General features: G+C 40.7%; 1 long non-coding RNA gene across 1 annotated transcript in view; it reads right to left on the bottom strand.

Moving 5' to 3' along the window:
- The window catches only part of LOC308650077, a 142979-nt gene extending 123085 nt beyond the window's left edge, over positions 1 to 19894 (bottom strand). Inside the window, exon 1 of the long non-coding RNA XR_014022240.1 lies at positions 19569 to 19894. This is a non-coding gene — a long non-coding RNA (uncharacterized lncRNA). The remainder of the gene's footprint in view (positions 1 to 19568) is intronic.
- Between the last annotated feature and the right edge of the window lie 2246 nt (positions 19895 to 22140).

The raw sequence follows: 22140 nt of genomic DNA, 5'->3' as shown, positions 1-22140 counted from the left end.
CGTGTGAAAATGACAGAGAAAGTCTGAATCCGGCAAAAACAAGCTTGGTGTCCCGGGATTGCTCCACAGTTAAGGCCGCACCCGAACAGCCTGGTAATCAGGAAGCGCACTTCAGAGAAAGGGTGGTTCCTGCGCCAGCGGGTGACAGCGAGGCGGGTGGGCCTTCCCCGGGAGTGGCGGCCCTGAGCTTAGACTTGGGGGGCGAGGCTTTCAAATACAGATCACACAATTCTCGGAATCCAAAGTTGCTGGCGCCTCTCCAGAGCTTGCAAACAAGGGTCCCGGAAGCTTGAGCTTCGTTGAGTTTCACGATCAATTCGCCTTGAGGTTTTAAAAACATATCGATTTTGCTCCAGAAGACCGCGTTAGGGAAGCGACCCAACCGCGGCTCCAACCGGCCATGGAAGTGTGGACTCGGACACCATAGAGTTCCTGTGGACGCGGCCTTTGAGGATCTAGGAGCACTTGATGTCCTTAGAGTTATCCCTTTTGCATGTGATGGAGAGATCCAGGCTTGAGAGCCTCCAACCTGGAGCTCCGGGGTTGAGCTGAGTCCTCCTGCCTCTCCAGCCTCTGCGCTCCAGTCCCGCTGCCCGGAGAGCTGGGCTGACCTGCCACCGAGGGCTATGCCAATCGCCAAGCACCAGGCTGGCCCAGCCTTGGTAATCGTTGTGTCCTCGAGAGTGGTAGCAACAAGGGCACAACTCTATGGTGGTTCTTCCCCAGAACCAGTGAGTGTAGGCCTGCTCTCACCTGCAGCCCCGGGGCGCCAGGGTAGCTTGCCAGCGTTCCCAGCCCAGGGGAGGAGTGTTGGGGTTCAAGCAGCAGAGGAGGCCCGAGGTTTCTAGAAGAAAGTAGCAATCAAGATCCTCCTGAGTATGGCAAACCCCCTCCTTGCAGACCCAGGCCAGGTAAACAGGTGAGGCAAGCTTTTGTTGGAACTGAAACTGAACTCCCAGGGAAATCACTGGCAGTCCTAGAACCAAATAGGACAAGTTCAAGTTTTAGAGCAGACTTCCAGGTCCCTTGTTCACCTGATAAACTCAGCTTTTAGTTTTAAGAAGCAATTCAAAGTTCAGATGGAAAAAGCTAAAAGGTGTCCTATGGCCTAGAGTCTCCTACTTTCTCCAGAGACCTTCACAGCTGCCTTCAGGAGGACAGCAGAGATGTGTTGGGGATATGTTACAATAAATGATAATTAAAGCTATTTCATTATTTATTGGGGGAAAAAGTACAGCCTCCCTATACACTGTGTGTATGCATACCTGTGTGCATGTTCACATCTATAATCAGTCTGTATGTTTATAGAGGGAGATATTTGTGGAATATATACTGTAGATTTAAATTTGCATTCTAAAGCTCTGCAAAAACACTTTCCAATCACAATCACAAATGCCAAGCTTAAGCATCCTGGTCTTTTAAAGTCAACTAAAATAGTATTTTCTTTTCATTTGTATTTAGAACCTCTCAAACAGGAGCAAACTTTACTTATAGAATGAAGCCACTCTACATGTGGAAAGATGACATACATAAATTGTATTTACAATGGAATGTTTAAAATTCATTTCTGTCTCTAATGGAACCTGACTTCAGGGCATGGGAGTTTCCGCTTCTTGGAGGGGCCTCTAGGCAGAACCAGTTCTTGGCACCAATCACATTGCCTGATGCTGTAAAACACTAAATCTGGACAGATTTACACAGAACAGAAGCTTTAATTTCACCCTTTGAATTCCAGCCAAACAGCTTTGGGAACTTTTCTATGTTCCAGACCCCCTAAATGTTTTTCCAGGTTGGATGATTGAGCCCCAGGCCTATTGCAGCTCTGCCAAAATCATGACATTATCAGACACAGAAATGAGACCTGTGTCACCATGTATTTTATTTATTTTTAAATTCTGTCTACATAGTTGGGCAAAGACATTTTATTTTAAAGATGCCACTACTATGTCACTGATGAACCAGTACATGTCTATTTGATAAAAATTTGGAAATGGGTTTTACATGTCAGAAAGATATATTGTTTTCTTTGTAGTTCTTTACTTGAAATTGCCTTCACAGTTGTTTTACTTTTTTTTAAACATATTTTTGTAAAAACAAAAGTTAATAAAGAAAGTATTCAAGACCATTTTTCCAGACACCATATAAATAAAACTAACTTCTTCCCAGTGAGGCAGGTATGGGTTTTTCTAACTTTAAATGATTACTACTTACATTGTTGGAAAGATCACTCAGAAGTTGCTTTATTCTACTTCTAATAAAATAATTAAAATACGCTGTGTTTTCCTCAAATGAAACATGAGAATTTCAGAATTCTTTAACTGAACTGGCAAGTCTTATCACCTACTATGTCATTTGTTTAGGGGGGACACTTTCCTCCGCTAGGCCCTGGACATGTTGGCTACACAGTTATACTATCATGATGATTATAATTTACTCCATGTACAATTCAGGACACCCACTGTGAGATGTAAGTCAACTACATATTTACATTCTGTAAAAAGCAGAGTCCTTTGCATTATCCAGTTAAGACAAGGAATAGACTAAAAGTAATTTTCCCTGGTGTTAAATCCATTCATAGCTGGGAAGATAGTCAAGAACATTTTTTCCACATAAATTTAGTTACGTATGTTTAAATATAGTTACATATGTTTGAAGCTTGTTGTGCAGTATTTCTGCAGGGCCCTCCACCAAATCATGCAAAAAACCATGAAATAGTGAACCCCACTATAGCTCCCTTCCCCTACAGGCCTTTTTAATGATGAATAGTGGAAAGTACAATACATGGAGTTAAGCAAATATTTAACTTGTTCTGTGTCCAAGGAAAATCAGCTTTCAGACCAATGTATGGGCTTTAGTTCAGGGCTGGAGCACATGGCTCAGGTCAGGGCTGGGAGTAAATGACGTATATGGTCACCCTGTGGCTCTGGCTGGGCTAGGCAGACTGGGGTTCACCCTCCTTTCCAAGAGACTAAATGTTGCTTTATTCCAGAGTTTATCCCAGGTTAGAGCTCTTCGAGGTGAATGTTCTAGAAACCCAAGATAACTTCTTATTTGTCTGAGTTCCCTTAGGACAGACACTATGATGTATTGATTTCACATGCCCCACTTTTAGCCCTGTACTTGGTATGCAGGAAATGTCTGAGAAGTCACTTAAGTCATTTAGGTTCCTGATGAAGAAGATCCCCTTAGGAAGGCTCTTTGGGTTTTTGGGTGACTGTAAACTATTAAGATGTGTACTATGCCACAGTAGCCACTAGCCACATGTGGCTATTAATGACTGGAATGCAGTTTATCCAAGTTCACATGTGTTGTAAGTGTAAAATATCTACTGAAGTTTGAAACCTGTCTTAGTTTGCATTGCTATAACAGAGGACCATAGACAGGGTGACTGGAGCAACAAATATTTATTTCCCATAGTTCTGAAGTCTGGCAACCCAAGATCAGAGTGCCAGCCCGATGGCTGTTTCTGGAGGACTTTCTTCCTAGTTATGTCCTCACATGGCCTTTCCCTGGTGCATGCAAAGAGTGGGGGAGGGAGATCTTATCTGTTCTTATAAGGGCATTATCCCATCGGTGGGGGCTTCAGCCTTCTGACTCTATCTAACCTTGTCTCCAAAGGTCCTGCCTCCAAATGTCATCACATTTGGGGGTCAGGGCTTCAATATGTGAATTTGGGGTGGGGATGGACAAACATTCAATCCATAACAAAGACAGTATGAAAGTAAATGTAAACTACCTCCTTAAAAATTTTATATTGACTATATATTAATTAATACTTTGGATATAGTGATTTAGATACATATGTTTGTGTTAGGCAGCCTCTAAGATGGTCTCCGCTGATCTCAAGTTCATGGTACTCACTCCCATATGTAATCCCCACCCTACCCCACCCAGAATGTAGGCTAGATTAATGGCTCAGTTCTAACCAACAGAATATGGCAAAAGTGATAAGCTGTGGCATCCAAATTCAGGTTACAAAAAGACTGCGGCTTCTATCTTGGTTGCTCCTTCTTTCACTCATTAGCTTATTCCAATTCTTTCTTCTTATCTAAGAGTCCAGCCATCACCAAAGAAAAGCAGGTAGCCATGCTGATGGTGCCAGATGGAGAAGAGATACTGCTATGGTTTGGAAATTATTTGTTTTCCACAGATTGATGTGCTGGGGGCTTGGTCCCCAATATAATGGTACTTAAGTGGTGAGTCCATTAGGAGAGATGATTAGATCATGAGGCATTACCCTCAGAAGAGATTGATGCCTATCCCACAGATGTAGGTTAGGGACTGGATTGGTTACTGAGAAAGAGTGGGTTGTTATACATTGACATTGGCTTTCACAACTCCCTTTCTCATTATGTGATCTCTCTCCCCACTCCACCCCGTATCTCCCCCACTATATTGTGATACAGCCAGTGAGTCCTTGTCAGATACCATTACCATGCTGCTTGGACTTTCCAGCCACCAGAACCATGAACCAAGTAAACCTCTTTTCCTTATATGCTACTCAGTATCTGGTATTTTGTTTGAGCAACACAAAACAGACTAAGGGTGAGTCTTCATGGGAGCGAGGCTTTTCAGAAACAGACTGTCCTACCTGAGTGAATGCCTCATATAAATGTAACCCAGCCCACAGCTTGACTCCAAACTCAAGAAAAACCCTGAGCTAGAACTATCCAGTTAAGCCACCCATGCATTTCTAACCCACAGATTCCTGTTAAATAGTAAATGTGTTGTAAGCTAAGTTTAAGGATAATTTGTTACACAGAAATAAATAATTAATGCACTATCACCAAAATTAATTTCAGCTGTTTCTTTTTAGTTAGAAAATGTGGCTATTAGAAAAATTTAAATTACATGTGTGACTCATGGTATATTTCTATTGGACAGCACTGGTCTCCATGGTTCAGATGGGACAAAAGTGATCCGGATTTAATTTGGCATTCTAGGGAGCAGGAGTGAAATTTGTGATGTAAAAATGAAATATTTAGAAACAAACCTAACAAAATATGTTATGATCTATAATCTCTTGGCTAAACTAGTTTCTGATACTTACATATTAGACTACTGTGGGTTGAGTCAACACTTCCTCTATTCCCAAGATATTCCCTAGTTAGTAGAATGTACTGAGAGAGACCCCTCTTTTGTGCATGTGTGTACTGGGTCTTGCACATACTCTACCATTGAGCTACACCCCCAGCCTCAGAGACACTTTTTCCCCCCCAATACTGGGGACTGAACCCAGGTATGTTCTACTAGTCAGCTATATCCACAGCCCTTTTTAATTTTTATTTTGAAACAGGGTCAAAGTTGCTGAGGCTGGCCTCAAATTTGCAATTCTTTCTGCCTCAGCCTCCCCAATCATGTGCCATGGAGAATGGCCCCAGAGACCACTTTTACAGTCATGTGCCATGGAGAATCACCGCAGAGACCACTTCTAATATCCTTTCCAGTCCTAAATTGTATGATTTAACATTTGCTTGCTTTAGTATTTGCTTGCTACAAAGGAGTAATGGGCACATTGGTAATAGCTGATTTAACCCAACATTAGCAGCTCTACTTTCTGAGTCTCCTGCAGCCCTCCCAGAAGTTCACTGCTGACATCTCAGGATTCCAGAAAACTATTGTCATTTAGGGGTTTGTAGCTACATTTGAAGATGAGAAGAAACAAAAGTTTTAGCTTTCTATTTGCATTTGCAGAACCACAGAGAGTCAAGGTGATCATTAGAAAAAAATATTTTAGAAAATTGAATTTTCTATTGGATTACCTTTTCCTAGTACAGTGACAAGTTTCCCTATGTCTTCAATAGCTAAACCAATGAGAGTCTCCATCATTTGACCAGAAAGCTGCTGATTTGAATCTTCTCTGTTCTGGTTACTCACAGATTATCATGGAGTAGGAGGACCATGTCATAAGAATGAACATTGTCCCATGTGCTTGTCCTCTGTACTTAATTAAGGAACTATCTTCTTTACACATCCTAAATGCATTTAATGTTGACAGTGTAATTAACAGATGTAATACTTCTCTTCAGAGGGAAGGGCTTCTATAGAAACATTTGACCAAAAGTAGATCATTCCCTAAAAGGCTACCATGGATAGTTTCCTCCCCTTAAAATGACCCTTGAAGGCTGGGGTTGTAGCTCAGTGGTAGAATGTTTGCCTCACATGTGTGAGGCACTGAGTTTGAAACCTGTCTTAGTTTGATTGCAAACTAAGTTTAGCACTACATAAAAATAAATAAATAAAGTAAAGATATTGTGTCCATCTACAACTTAAAAAAACAAATATATATATAGTCAAGCATTTCAAGGGCTGGGGTGTGGCTCAGTGGTACAGCACCCATGTCTGGTGTGCAGGAGGCCCTGGGCTCGATCCCAGCACTACAGAACAAAACATGACAAAACAAAAACTTAAAACATTCCATTTTTGGATTATTTGGTGATTAGAAAGGGACAGCAATTATAACATAGGCCATCATTCTATAAATGATAATGGATAGTGACTGCTTAAAAATTTTGCAAATAAAAGCTAAAGATGTCCATATAAATTAGTATCATTTGGCAGATGGCATTTATGGTTTACTTATATTTATTTCTATTAAGTCTTTAATTTGAACCATCATAGCAATATTTTAGTATATTTCAGATTTTCTATTAGAAATGAGATTTGGAAAACTTATGAAACTGTAGAGGCAATCCTGTGAGGAGGTGGTTAAGCTATGTCACTTCTATGAAGACAACAATTGCAAATCAGAACTTTGTATTGAGTGATAATTTTAATTCTGGATTTTTATTTTCTATGTTTTAATCAACCTAATTTTTTCCTAAATCAAATAGTACCAGTCTATGTATATAAAATAAATTAATTAGTCATTTCAGATGATACCAAAGCTTTTCTAAGTTTTCAAAATGACAGTATCACAGTGCTAGGTGCATGCTCTGTTTTCCACAGCACTATCACCAGACTGTATCCCAGAGCTCAGCAATCTGGCCTTCAAACACATGCTCCACTTGAGCTTCTCATCACTTTTGAAAACAAGTAATGAATGGCACCTCATGTTAGGACATATTAATTTAAATTACTGGCCAAGAAGCGATGGTTCTTAACTTCTGATTTAAAGCCAGTTGTCTTTATTATACTATTTAATATTAAGTAATATTTACCCAAATCTTGGGGACCCCTCAAACACATTTGCAGGCACAACATAAGCTTTTTTAAAAAATAAAGCAAGACATTTTACCAATTAAATTCTATTACTTTCTTCAGGGCATGATGATTTATATTATAAAGGTTCAGAACATGGAAATTTAGATCTTCAGCTGTTGGGATCCAAGGAAACCATTTTCAGGTATTTGTCTCCTCTTTAATTCTCCTCCTCCTCCTCTCTTCCTCAGTGGTTGTCCATATTGCATCCTTCCCTAACCATACACAATTTCACTATTCTTCCCTGAAAGTCACTGTCCATGGCTGTCTCTCCCTCTCCTAGGTGGACCTCTAACTTCAAAGGTCTTCAAGCATCATCGACCCTTTCTGGCTCCTCACCCTTAGACTAATCCATCCACTGGGAAATAATTTTGTTCTTTCGGTGCAGGCTCCCACTCCTGCCTCCTCTGCCATTGCACACATGCAGCTGAAGGCAGGATACGCTCTCCCTCTTCTTCTTGCTGACCCAGGACGACTCTCCAAAAGCTTGTCCAGTGGAGCCAGTGTCTGCAAAGGAAAGTGCTCAGAGGGCAAGAGGAGGAAAAGTGAGCTCTTATCAGGATCATATTGGCCTTAAAATATCCAAGCACACCCACATCATTCCTTGATTTCAGTTATGCAAATATTTTTCTAATGCACAATTCAAACTCCAGCTCACAAACAGGTGCCTTTTCATGTAATCCAGATAAACTACACATGTGGCTGCTATTTTGTGGCTTTGAAAAGGCGATAAAGGGCATAAGGGACCATCAGGCCAGGCCCTCCCTGGATAATTTTCCCTGAGCTGCTATGTGGATCCAGACCCTCCTTTTGTTTGCCACTGAACACATGACCTCTGCGGATGACTGACAAGGGCAGACTTGGAACAACATTATTTCAGGAGGAAAATAACCAGCCATCATAAATTCCTTTTTTAATAGTTCATTGCAGGTTGTAGAATATGGACAAGGACTTTATTTTACAGCACAGAGGAAAACAGTTCCTTGTCGCTGCAAGTCTCTAAAACCACTTTACGACTTTTTAGTACACACAGAGAAAACCTAGCCTTTCATGAAATTAATCATCAATGGTTCAGTTAAAGCCACTGTTAAATAGGAGGAAAAAGGAAGCGAAAGAAAAAGAAATATCTGTTTCAGATACAAAAGAGATATCCTGAAACTCTCCTTCATGTAAATACAATTTTAGCAAAACTCTCAGGACTACCTTTCTGTGTCTTTCTTCCCTGGGTGGTAAATGAAATCCAATGAAGAAATATTGAAAAGTCTTCACCATAACCATGGTGAGAAATTAAAATTAGTTAGGAAGTAGCTTATCCTGAAATCTGAACAGGAGCCTCTAAGGTGCCATTTCTCAGTCTACTGGGAGCACATCACTCCATGCATGGTTCCTTTTTGTGAAAAACAGACATTACCATTTTCACTGAAAATCTCATATTTTTGTTAGGATTTCTCTATTTTGACTTCAAATCATGACAATATTTTTACCAATGTTAATTCTTATAATTTTATACTACACTTCAGTACCTATACTGAAAATGGCCATCATGAAATAGAAAATAATTTTAATTAGAAGAGAGAATTTCTAAGAGTGTATGCATGTTTTCCACCTTTCCTTTAAAAATATGTTGTCTTAACCATATATCAATAGTAACTCTAAATGTTAATGGCTTAAACTCTCCAATAAAGCGACATAGGCCGGTAACATGGATTAAAAAAACAAATCCAACAATATGCTGCCTCCAGGAGACACATCTGATTGGAAAAGACATACACAGGCTCAAGGTAAAAGGTTGGGAAAAAATATACCACACACACAGTCCTCGTAAGCAAGCAGGGGTGGCCATTCTCATATCGAATAAAATCGACTTCAAGACTAAGTTAATCAAAAGGGATAAGGAAGGACATTATATACTGTTAAAAGGAACCATTCACCAACAAGACATAACAATTATCAATATTTATGCACCAAATAATGGTGCTGCGACATTCATAAAACAAACTCTCCTCAAGTTCAAGAATCAAATAGACCACAACACAATAATCATGGGTGACTTCAACACACCTCTCTCACCATTGGACACATCCTCCAAACAAAAGTTGAATAAAGAAACTATTGACCTCAATATCACAATCAATAACCTAGACTTAACTGACATATATAGAATATATCAACCATCATCAAGTGGATATACTTTTTTCTCAGCAGCACATGGATCCTTCTCAAAAATAGACCATATATTATGCCATAGGGCAACGCTCAGTAAATATAAAGGGGTGGAGATAATACCATGCACTTTATCAGATCATAATGGAATGAAACTGGAAATCAATGATAAAAGAAGGAAGGAAAAATCCTACATCACATGGACAATGAACAATACGTTACTGAATGATCAATGGGTTACAGAAGACATAAAGGAGGAAATCAAAAAATTCTTAGAGATAAATGAAAATACAGACACAACATATCGGAATCTATGGGACACAATGAAAGCAGTTTTAAGAGGGAAATTCATCGCCTGGTGGTCATTCCTCAAAAAAAGGAAAAACCAACAAATAAATGAGCTCACACTTCATCTCAAAGCCCTAGAAAAGGAAGAGCAAAACAACAGCAAATGTAGCAGAAGGCAAGAATTAATTAAAATCAGAGCAGAAATCAATGAAATTGAAACAAAAGAAACTATTGAAAAAATTAACAAAACAAAAAGTTGGTTCTTTGAAAAAATAAACAAGATCGGCAGACCCTTAGCCATGCTAACGAAGAGAAGAAGAGAGAGAACTCAAATTACTAACATACGAGATGAAAAAGGCAATATCACAACAGATGCTACAGAAATACAGAAGACAATTAGAAATTACTTTGAAAACCTATATTCCAATAAAATAGAAGATAGTGAAGACATTGATAAATTTATTAGGTCATATGATTTGCCCAGACTGATACACACAATTTAAACAGACCAATATCAATGGATGAAATAGAAGAAGCAATCAAAAGACTACCAACCAAGAAAAGCCCAGGACCAGATGGGTACACAGCGGAGTTTTACAAAACCTTTAAAGAAGAATTAATACCAATACTTTTCAAATTATTTCAGGAAATAGAAAAAGAGGGAGCTCTACCAAATTCATTCTATGAGGCCAACATCACCCTGATTCGAAAACCAGACAAAGACACCTCAAACAAAGAAAACTACAGACCAATATCTCTGATGAACCTAGATGCAAAAATCCTCAATAAAATTCTGGCGAATCAGATACAAAGGCACATCAAAAAAATTGTGCACAATGATCAAGTAGGATTCATCCCTGGGATGCAAGGATGGTTCAATATACGGAAATCAATAAATGTTATTCACCACATCAATAGACTTAAAGATAAGAACCTTATGATCATCTCGATAGACGCAGAAAAAGCATTTGACAAAGTACAGCATCCCTTTATGTTCAAAACATTAGAAAAACTAGGGATAACAGGAACTTACCTCGACATTGTAAAAGCTATCTATGCTAAGCCTCAGGCTAGCATCATTCTGAATGGAGAAAAATTGAAGGCATTCCCTCTGAAATCTGGAACAAGACAGGGATGCCCCCATCACCACTTCTATTCAATATAGTTCTCGAAACACTGGCCAGAGCAATTAGACAGACGAAAGAAATTAAAGGCATAAAAATAGGAAAAGAAGAACTTAAATTATCACTATTTGTGGATGACATGATTCTATACCTAGAAGACCCAAAAGGGTCTACAAAAAAACTACTAGAACTAATAAATGAATTCAGCAAAGTGGCAGGATATAAAATCAACACACATAAATCAAAGGCATTTCTGTATATCAGCGACAAAACTTCTGAAACGGAAATGAGGAAAAACACTCCATTCACAATATCCTCAAAAAAAAATAAAATACTTGGGAATCAACCTAACAAAAGAGGTGAAAGACCTATACAATGAAAACTACAGAACCCTAAAGAGAGAAATAGAAGAGGATCTTAGAAGATGGAAAAATATACCTTGTTCATGGATAGGCAGAACTAACATCATCAAAATGGCGATATTACCAAAAGTTCTCTATAGGTTTAATGCAATGCCAATCAAAATCCCAATGGCATTTCTTGTAGAAATAGATAAAGCAATCGTGAAATTCATATGGAAAAATAAAAGACCCAGAATAGCAAAAACAATTCTAAGCAGGAAGTGTGAATCAGGTAGTATAGCGATACCAGATTTCAAACTATATTACAGAGCAATAGTAATAAAAACAGCATGGTACTGGTACCAAAACAGGCGGGTGGACCAATGGTACAGAATAGAGGACACAGAGACTAATCCACAAAGCTACAACTATCTTATATTTGATAAAGGAGCTAAAAACATGCAATGGAGAAAGGATAGCATCTTCAACAAATGGTGTTGGGAAAACTGGAAATCCATATGCAACAAAATGAAACTGAATCCCCTCCTCTCGCCATGCACAAAAGTCAACTCAAAGTAGATCAAGGAGCTAGATATCAAATCAGAGACTCTCCGTCTGATAGAAGAAAAAGTTGCCTCCGATCTACATATTGTGGGGTCGGGCTCAAAATTCCTTAATAGGACACCCATAGCACAAGAGTTAATAACAAGAATCAACAAATGGGACTTTCTTAAACTGAAAAGTTTTTTCTCAGCAAGAGAAACAATAAGAGAGGTAAATAGGGAGCCTACATCCTGGGAACAAATTTTTACTCCTCACACTTCAGATAGAGCCCTAATATCCAGAGTATACAAAGAACTCAAAAAATTAGACAATAAGAAAACAAATAACCCAATCAACAAATGGGCCAAGGACATGAACAAACACTTCACAGAGGAGGACATACAATCAATCAACAAGTACATGAAAAAATGCTCACCATCTCTAGCAGTCAAGGAAATGCAAATCAAAACCACCCTAAGATACCACCTCACCCCAGTAAGAATGGCAGCCATGATGAAGTCAAACAACAATGAGTGCTGGCGAGGATGTGGGGAAAAGGGTACTCTTGTACACTGCTGGTGGGACTGCAAACGGGTGCGGCCAATTTGGAAAGCAGTATGGAGATTCCTGGGAAAGCTGGGAATGGAACCACCATTTGACCCAGCTATTGCCCTTCTCGGACTATTTCCTGAAGACCTTAAAAGAGCACACTACAGGGATACTGCCACATCGATATTCATGGCAGCACAATTCACAATTGCTAGACTGTGGAATCAACCCAGATGCCCTTCAATAGATGAATGGATAAAGAAAAATGTGGCAGTTATACACCATGGAGTATTACACAGCACTAAAAAATGACAAAATCACGGAATTTGCAGGGAAATGGATGGCACTAGAGCAGATTATGCTTAGTGAAGCTAGCCAATCCCTAAAAAACAAATACCAAATGTCTTCTTTGATATAATGAGAGCAACTAAGAACAAACAGGGAGGAAGAGCAGGAAGAAAAGATTAACATTAAACAGAGACTAATCCACAAAGAGGTGGGAGGGAAAGGGAGAAAAAAAGGGAAATTGCATGGAAATGGAGGGAGACCCTCATTGTTATACAAAATTACATATAAGAGGTTATGAGGGGAATTCGATAACAAACATGGAGGGAAATGAATTACAGTAGATGGGGTAGAGAGAGAAGATGGGAGGGGAGTGGAGGGGGGATAGTAGAGGATAGGAAAGGTAGCAGAATACAACAGTCACTAATATGGCAGTATGTAAAAATGTGATGTGTAACCGATGTGATTCTGCAATCTGTATTTGGGGTAAAAATGGGAGTTCATAACCCACTTGATTCTAATGTATGAAATATGATATGTCAAGAGCTTTGTAATTGTGTGAACAACCAATAAAAAAAATTTCCTAAATTAAAAATATGTTGTCTTTCATTGAGAAAATATTTAAGCCCTGAAAAGCAAATCTTATAAATAAAACACACAGAGTTAGAACCATACAAGTCAGATACATATGTGACTAATCATATCTTTGATATATTTCTCTGCCTAATCATTAACTTTAAATGCCATATAAGAATTTGTAATCTGTCATAAATTATTTCATAGAAATAATTTAAGAAGGCTGCTGACTAATGTGAAACATTCTAGTTTCCACCAGCAGTTGGCTGCCATTGTAGGAAAAAAAAAAAGTCCCAGATACGAGGTCACATAAATTATAGTGAATATAAATCTCTAATGATCAAGTGGTGGTTAGAGATTATTACGTTTAGAAGACAGAGAACAAACATATTAAACACCATGAAGACTTTCCAGGTTCCATTCTACTTACTAGGAAACTGGATCCTTTAAAAATCTCCCTCAAAGCCTTTTAACTTCTGTTTTTTTAACTTCCTAGTCTTAATGTGCAAAATTTAAAAATATATAGTAATAGGTTTTATTGAACATAGAAAATAGAGGGGAAATCATTTAATTATAAGAGACTGTCTAAGCTCTATTTTTAAGATGTAAATTAGAAAATTGGTGTTTTAAACTAAGACTCCTAACTTTTTTCAGATGTTCTACTCAGAGAAAAATCAGAATAATTCCTATTGATAATTACCCAAATAATAGTTATGAAGGATTCCCCCCTCAAATTCTTAGGTTTTGTGCAAAGCTGGAAACATTTGAGTGGAAATAATGTTCCATTATAAAAAGTGGCAGCACATGAGTGAAATCAGGCAGAATTGTCCTAACAGAAACCAGAGATGGCAACGTGCGGCCACTCAAATAGCAGCATTATTTAGGTAGAAGCCATAATTAGTTAGCTGCATTTTTTTGTTTATTTGTTTAAGAGATTACTATAAAGTACCAGGGAAAATAATATGACTGGTAGAGAAAAATTAATTCCCTTTTCAAATCTTCCTTTCCTTCAAGATGTGTCTCCAAAGAAAGACAATTACGTCAAAGAAGGTTAGGGGCCTCATTCTGAACACTGTCTTTTAAGTACATTCTAGAGGCCTATTAGACACCATGTAAACTGTAGACAGCAGTGTTTCTACCACCCCAATACTGAACATCTGCACACCAGCTTCTTGGGAGCAGAAATGGAGACATGTGCACTTTAACATATTCCAAGAATAAAGTCTCCAGAGAAAATCTACCTTTCACCGTAATTGGCCATTGTGCAATTCTATCCAAGAACTTGATGCAGATATTTATGTAATATCGCCATTCCTCACCCCTACTTTCAGGCTGGCAGAAGTTTCAGGAAATGATCTGGGGAGGCCTCAACCATGTCGGTATTCTAAAATGGGAATAGTGCTGATAGAAAAGGTTGACATGTTTTTTGAGCGTGGATTAGACTATCAGCATGTGGAGCATGTCAGAGTACTTTTTAAATCAACCTTTCTAAAAATATCAATGAATATAATCATTTGAAGTTATTACATATACTAAACATGCAGTTTGTGCTTTGGGTTTGTTTGGTGAGCTGTGGTCTTGATACATCTCTTTGGGGAATACCAGGTGGTATTTTATAAGTGACTTTTTAGTGTCTGTGGGGAATTGTCCAACACAGATTAAAACCTTGCTGATGATCAGGGAATGAAAATACAATTAATGAATAGAATTGCAATAAAGAATTCCAAAGGAAATATAGTGCTTAAATAGCACTTAAATTTTTTTTCATGAATAGGATTTACATAATTAAACAGGTTTAAATTTAGCTTATTGAGGGTAGTGGCCAATTTAAAGAACATACATAATAGCAGGTGTGCTAATGTAGAAATTGAGATGTGTCATTACAGAATTCTAATGGCTTTGGAGGTCAGTCACAAGACCTTGATTCTAACTCTGCTCTACTAATTCTCTGACTGGTGTTGTCTCCTCATCAGAAAGAACAGAGATGAGAACATCTGTCTTACTTCATAGTTATTATGACAAACAAATAAGAGAACAAATATAAAATTGCTTTTGAAAACTCTTAAATACTACAGAAGCACCAAATACTGCTACCATCACATTGTCAACCATCCTGCAGTAACAGGGTGTTATTTTCGTTGCAGTGCTAATGTAGGCCTCCTGAGAGAATAAGCAAAAGAATGCTTCCGTGGCCATCCACTCAAGCCTCTGGACATAGAGGAAAGACCATCCTCTCTCTCTTCACATTCCTCACTGCTCCTGTGGATACTCTATGTCCAGAATGTTCTCCAAGAGGAAGATCAGCACTCACAGAGCAGACATTACCGTATAAATCGCCCTCTGCTGAGTGCCTCCAAAGCATGTTAATAACCAAAGCTCTTCTCAACACATCCAGAAGCTGAATATACCTTTGAAGACCAAAGGAGTTTCAAATCTCCGATGCTGTAAGGCCTGCTCCCCCTCAGTGCAACAGTAGTGCTTCATTTTTGTTCCTACTCAGCTTATCCCTTCTTGTAAAATGCTATATTTCAAAGGTATTCAGTAAATTGTTACAACCTAGTAGTGGTTGTAGCCCCAGAGGAGAAAAGGGCCCTAAAAATGTTAATTATCTGAAGCACAGAGCTTAACATTCTGGACTCCAAGATGGTATTTAAGCCTATTTAGATATTTTGTAAATTCTTTGAGGCTAATGCAACTTCTGAATGTGACTAATAATCTCTAATTATTTGTGGAAATGGTAGATGTGAGACCAGATTAAATCCATAATCCCCAAATCTCATTTTAGCCAACAGTATAGCTCCTTTCCCACCAATCCCAGTCCTAGAACACCAACTACTAAGAAATGCAAAGAGGACTTGAGTTCTAAGTTTCTCTTTCTCCTGCCCACCCTCTGGTGGAGATGTTAATGAATCACCAAACTTCCACGGGGAAAAAAAAAGCCAGCAGAAAGGAAAGTGGAAAATTGGTGGCCTGGGCCGCTGCCCAGCTAGAAAAGCAGACGCTCAGTAATGGCAAGGCCAGAATCCTGGCATAAAGGAGCAAACCACATGCCCAAGGTTAGGAGCCCTGGGCAACAGTTTCCAGAAGCAGCAACACTGTCCCCTTTTTCCTTTGTTGGTACATTTAGATCATTGCTCTCTGCCCAGTTGAACCAGCTTCCTTCTTGGAAGAGGTACAGCAGAGCTATAGCCTGCAGCCTCTTCTCCCAGCTCCTAGAACTAGACAGGACTAGGCCTAAGACTGACTCACCTGCTCGCTTCCATTTAGGGACAATGTATTAGTAGAATAAGGAAAGGAAGAAGAGGACATGGGCTTTGTTTTTAGGATTACTCTATAGATCCCGTAGGCCTTGGCCTTAGTGCTTCCCTCTCATAGTTTTTTAAATATTTTCTGACTTGATGGTTTATGACTATCAGAACTGCAGTTTCACAAATATTTTGAACCCAGGTCTAATTCAAAAGAATATAAAATTTTACATTGTAAGGGTATATGAAATTTCAAAATAGATATTCCCTGTGAGACAAATCAATGCAAATAATTTTAGGTCAAAGTTGTTGGTTTTATTAAAAAAACTAGAGAATATTTTATTAAACAAATGTCCACTTTTGGTAATAACACACAAAGATGATGAAGATGATTACTAGAGATTAAACACAGGGGTGTTTAATCAATGAGCCACATCCCCTGCCCTTTTTATGTTTTAATTTGAGACAGAGTTTAGCTAAGTTGCTTAGGGCCTAGCTAAGTTGCTGAGGCTGGCTTTGAACTTGCAATCCTCCTGCCTCAGCCTTCCCAGTCTCTGAAATTACAGGTGTTCGCCAACCACCCGACTGCTTATTGATTTTTTGATTGATGTGTCCCCTGTTGTCTGAGCCCTCTGGACTGGAACCTTTGGCTAGTTCTAGTTCAAATGTGTCAGAATTAAATTTGGGAGCTGGGAAAAGAGGATTTGGTGAAGAGAATTGGGTGGACCATAACTTCTTGTGGGCAATGAGAGAAAAGTGTGGACGTCAATACTAAGAGATGAAAGAGCTGGTATGCAGAAAACAGAAAAAGGGAAGGTGTCCATCTAGATATGAAAAGCTGTCTTCTGGATTTGAGCTTTCTGAACTAAAGAAGCCAAGATCTGCAGAATTCATTTACGATTTCTGCGGTGTCCTTTAGGCTCACAGCACCTCCAGGTGATAGGTGTGTGTGTGTGGGGGGGGGTGACAGCGGATCTCCAGCTGCTGGGAGAGAGGAGGGGTAGGAGGGACTGCAGAGAGAAGCTCTTGTCGGGGCGGAATGCTCCTCCAGGGGTTGTAGCGACTTCCCTCCCGACCTGGAGTCCCTGCGCTCCCTCGCGGCCACTTTCAGGGCTCCAATCTCGGAGTCGCTGTAGCGGACTGCAGAGCCAGGGTCCCGGGGGCGCGCGCCTGCCAGTTCCCGGACCGGAGGGAAGGGAAGTCCCCCGCCACGCTCCCTCACTCCGGTCGGGCTCCCCAGCTCTCGGCCCATCAGGGACCCCTCGAGCGACCTTCACCGCTGCCTGCGCAATCTGGAGGGCTGGAGCGCCCTTATTGCGCCACCCGTGGCTCGGCTAGCAAGCGTCTACGGTCCCTCTTTCCTGCCCCCCTGCGGCCATCGGGGTAAAACCGCGTGGCCGCTCCTCGGCCCTGGTCACCTAGAGCCGTCGTCCGCTCAGCCGATCGGTGGTGGGCCCCTAGGTAGTGCGCAGGGGCGCCGCGCTTAGGCTGGGCAGAAAGAGCTGCCCAGGCGGTAGGTGCTGATTGTGATCCCTCTGGGATCTTCAAGATTTTCACAACTCCTCACCGCCTCTCCCCCCACACCCGTTTATCTAAGGCTGTTTACCCAGAACAGCGAGAATAACGGCAGCAAAGTCCCTCCCCTGCGCCCGGCTGACCCCCTTGTTGACAATAATGTGATTACTATTGAAGGAGGACAGTAGATCTACAGGGCGGAGGTAGGGGATGCAGCAGGCGCAGCTACACCGAGTAAGTAAACGTAGCCGCTGCCTTTGCAGGTCCAGCCTTAGGTGTTTATTTCACTTTAAGTTCGACTTTTCTCTGCCCATACTAGCCTAGAAGGATTTACAGATGACTTCCAAATCCCTGTCGTTTTGTGGGTGCATGGCCTTTCCTTTAGCCAACCCAGCCGGCCAGGTTTCAGTTGCCAGAAAATGTGTTTCCTATCCAACATTTCTCACACAAGGAAAAAAAAAATGATGCGTCTAAAAATGATGAGCTTCCTGTCTCGGCTTCTTTCTCCCAAGCTGGTTCCTCACTTAGGAATAAGGCTTTGAGGAGCAAAGATTAGTTAGAAACCTATTTTCCTTTGGCCTTCCCAGATTTCTGCTGGTTCAGGTCCTGTGTCAACTGAAAAATTATTCATGAGACTCTGAGCAGAGCTGATAACTTTTACTCCTTCTCCCTAGAAATTCCAACTGGATTTAAATCACTCCCTGGTCTCTGCAGAGGGTCTATGTTTTATGAGAGTTCTCCAGTGGGCTTTGAAGTATTTGCTTTCCAAATCTGTTTCTCAGCTTCCAGTTCCTGAATAAATTACCCGCCCATTCTCTGCTGCCACTCCCCCTGCCCCCCCTCAAGTGTGAACTTGGAGATGTTTTTTGGACAATACCTTGAAATGGGAGCTCTGGGACTTATCAGCCAATGGCCCGTCAGTGACACCCATTTGCTGCTTGGTTAAATAAGAGATTTCAAATGTCTATGGAATAAGCAGGAAATTGGGGTCTTTAAGCCTTATTCTGGTCATAGATTTATTTCTTGTTCATAGAATCACTTAACTAGTGTCACCATTTACTAGCTTGGTTGCTTTTTCAGAACAGTCATTAGAATACTCCATTAGGGAACACATTAAAATCCTCATGCGGAAAACATCTTGCAGCTTTTATTTATTTATTTTTTAAGAATTGCCACTCGCTAGAGGTTTATGTTAACTGATGTCAGGCAGGTCTGGTTGAATACTGTAGAGTTCTATTTATTTCATTCTTTCTATAAGGGTTAGTAGGTGTAAAAAGAAAATGGACAGCTAAGACCCTTTGTTGAGCCCAAAGGCATTTTGTGTTACCTGCCAAGCTCCCTGCACAGCATTGGTGTCCACCCTTCTATGTGAGCAGGATGGGACAGGATTAAGTTGCTCATTGTGATGCCTAACAGGGGGATGCTTCCTTTGCTGTCCCCAATGCCTAAAATGTCACTAAAATCCCTGGTTCCTACAATGTGTTGCAGAGGACTCCAGAGGAGCCACTTCTGGGGTCATGATTTATCACATTTCCTTGACTGAGCTCATCAGGAGCCTGAGCTGTGCAGGGAGTCCAGCTGGGCCTTCCTAGGCAAGGACAAGAACACCATCAGCCTTTTCTTATTTACAGTTGTACTAAAACAACACCATCCACAACAACAAGAAGTAAAACAAACAAGAAATTAAAACACTGAAAAGCATAGACATCTGGCATGTTTGCAAAGCACAGATTTCTTACCCTAAAGTAATTAAAGCCTCTCACAGGCTCGGCTGCTCCTGCCTCTGGCTGGCCCATGGCTTCAGATTCCTGGTCCACCTTATCACTGCAGCCTCGTCGCAGGAAGCAAGTCCCACCAGTCTGCCCACTGGTCTTCTTTTTTTAGGGGGCTTCTGGCTTGGTTGGACTCCCACTTTTGTGTGTCTCCTACCCCATAACGTCTGAGCTGAGCAGCAGTCCTTTGGGGAAGAATTCCCAGTGGGGTCTCCAAGTTCCTCCCTGGGCCTCTTGGTAGTCCCAGGCTATTCCCCTGCAGCACACAGAAAGGCTCACCTGTCACTCTCTACTCTCAGGCAGCCTGCTCAGGCAGCTGGGCCCCATCCTCCCAGAAGCCTTCCTACTCTGTACTTAGCCCTCCCCTTCCCATTTCCCTCCCCCACCAACCAGCACCACTGAAAACCACCTGTTTTGTGTTTTGAAAGCCTGGAAGCTCGCACCCCCATCCTCCACCCTCGCAGACCTCCCACTGAGTTCCAGTTTCTATCCAAACCCCAGATCTGAGTTCTTGACTCATTTGAAGAATATTTTAAAAAATCACATACCCTGAATTTGCTTGCATGTTCGAGTCTTTTTCTTCCCTGCTTAGGTTGCCCATGGTCCCTCTCTTAGGAAGGAGTAAGCTTGTAAAGTTCTAAGCCTGACAGCCCACCAGAGGGGTGGTCCTCAGTCTCCTCAGAGATCAGAGTACCTGCAAAGTCACCATCATCTCTGCAGGGCAACACATAACCCATTGCTTCCCTCAAATGTGCTAGAAACAATTATCTAAGCAAAAACTATGACCCTGTTATGTCACGTACTATAAAATCACGATCACAAGTAAACAGGTTCACACATCCATACATGCATGCAGGAAACTACCAGATACCTTGATTGGCAGTTTCGGAAGGTTCTGGTGATACTAATTGTTACAATTTGTTTATGAGGTGTCCCTCAAAAGCTCCTATTAATGCAGAGTATTCAGAGGCAAAATGATTAGATTATGAGAGTGTAACCTAATCCGTCCATTCTAGTTTAAGTGGGTGATAACTGCAGGCAGGTGAGCCATGGCTGGAGGAGGTGGGTCATTGTGTGCTGCAAGGATACATCTTCCTTGCAGCCCCTTTCCCCACTTCTCTCTCTGTTTCCTGACTTCCATAAGCTGAGCAGCTTTCCTCTACTGGGCCCATCCTCCATGATGTGTTGCCTCATCTTGAACCCAGAGCAGCAGATCAGTCATCTGTGGACTGAGATCTCTGAACCTCAAGTAAACTTTTTCTCCTTTAAGTTGTTTTTGTTGGATATTTAAAAAAAAAAAATTTTAGATGTTGATAGACCTTTATTTTACTCATTTATTTATATGTAGTGCTGAGAATCAAACCCAGGGCCTCAACATGCTAGGCAAAGTGCTCTACCAGGGAGACATAACCCCAGTCCCTTGTTGGATATTTTGGTGGCAGTGATGAAAAAGCTGACTGAAACACTAATTTATTCAATATTTTTTTTAGCCTTCTGCCAGCATTTGCTACTAGTCCCCTGGGAGCAGGTGTCAAAGGTTGGAAGATTAAAAATTTAAAACCCACTCAGCTCAATGTAGTACACCGAGTAATGATCTCCCCCAAAATGTCCACTTCCTAATCCCAAGAACCAGTGCATATGTTACCTTAGGTGGCAGGAAGGCCTTTGCAGATGTAAGTTAAGGATTTTGAAATGGGGAGATTAGCCTGGATTATGTGGATGGACCCAGTATAATCACAGGGGTCTTTATGAGTGAGGGAGGGAGGCGGGAGAGTTAAAGACACACAAAGATTTAAAGATGCCAAATTGTTGGCTTTGAAGATGAAGGGAGAGATCATGGGCCAAGGAATGCAGGAAGCCTCCAGAAGCTGGAAAAGTCGAGAGAATGGATCCTCCCCCAGAGTCTGCAGCAGGAGCACATCCCTGCCAACATCCTGATTGTAATCCATTGAGGCCTCTTCAGTCTTCTGACCCCCAACACTGTGAGATGATAAATTTGCATTATTTTAAATCACTGCATTTGTGGTAATTAATTATAACAATAGGCAATCAACACTCTCCATAAACTTAATTGTTCATGGGGCTTCAGAAAAGAATACCTTCTTTTGAATTTGATGGGAACTCTCTGGTGCAACATGAAGAATAAAATGGTATTATCATTAATTTTTTTTTCAAGAGCTGTCATTTGTCATTTACTCATCATCCTCACTAAAAGGAGGACCTGTACTTTTCACTGATACACTAGCAAGAATCTTTGAAGGGAGATATTGTAAAACTGTATAATGGTATATATGGACTTTTTATGGAGGAGGAAACAGGCTCAGCATTGTTAATTAACTTCTCCAAAACCACATATTCATAGCTGATAGGTGGAGAGGAAGGCTACAAGTCTGACTTCAGTTGATTCCAAAGCCCCTGCTTGTTCCTCCAACCTATCTCTGTGCCTCTTCTCCAGAGCAGATTACTTCAATGGCACCCAGATCCACCCAGGAAGAACACTTGACCCATAGCCAGAGGGCTGCTTCCTCATGGGGATACC

This window comes from Spermophilus citellus (genome assembly GCF_964194105.1).
Source record: "Spermophilus citellus genome assembly, chromosome: 1".
Classification (NCBI taxonomy): domain Eukaryota; kingdom Metazoa; phylum Chordata; class Mammalia; order Rodentia; family Sciuridae; genus Spermophilus; species Spermophilus citellus.
The sequence above is the reverse complement of the archived record's forward strand: the minus strand, read 5'-3'. Positions and strand labels throughout refer to the sequence as shown.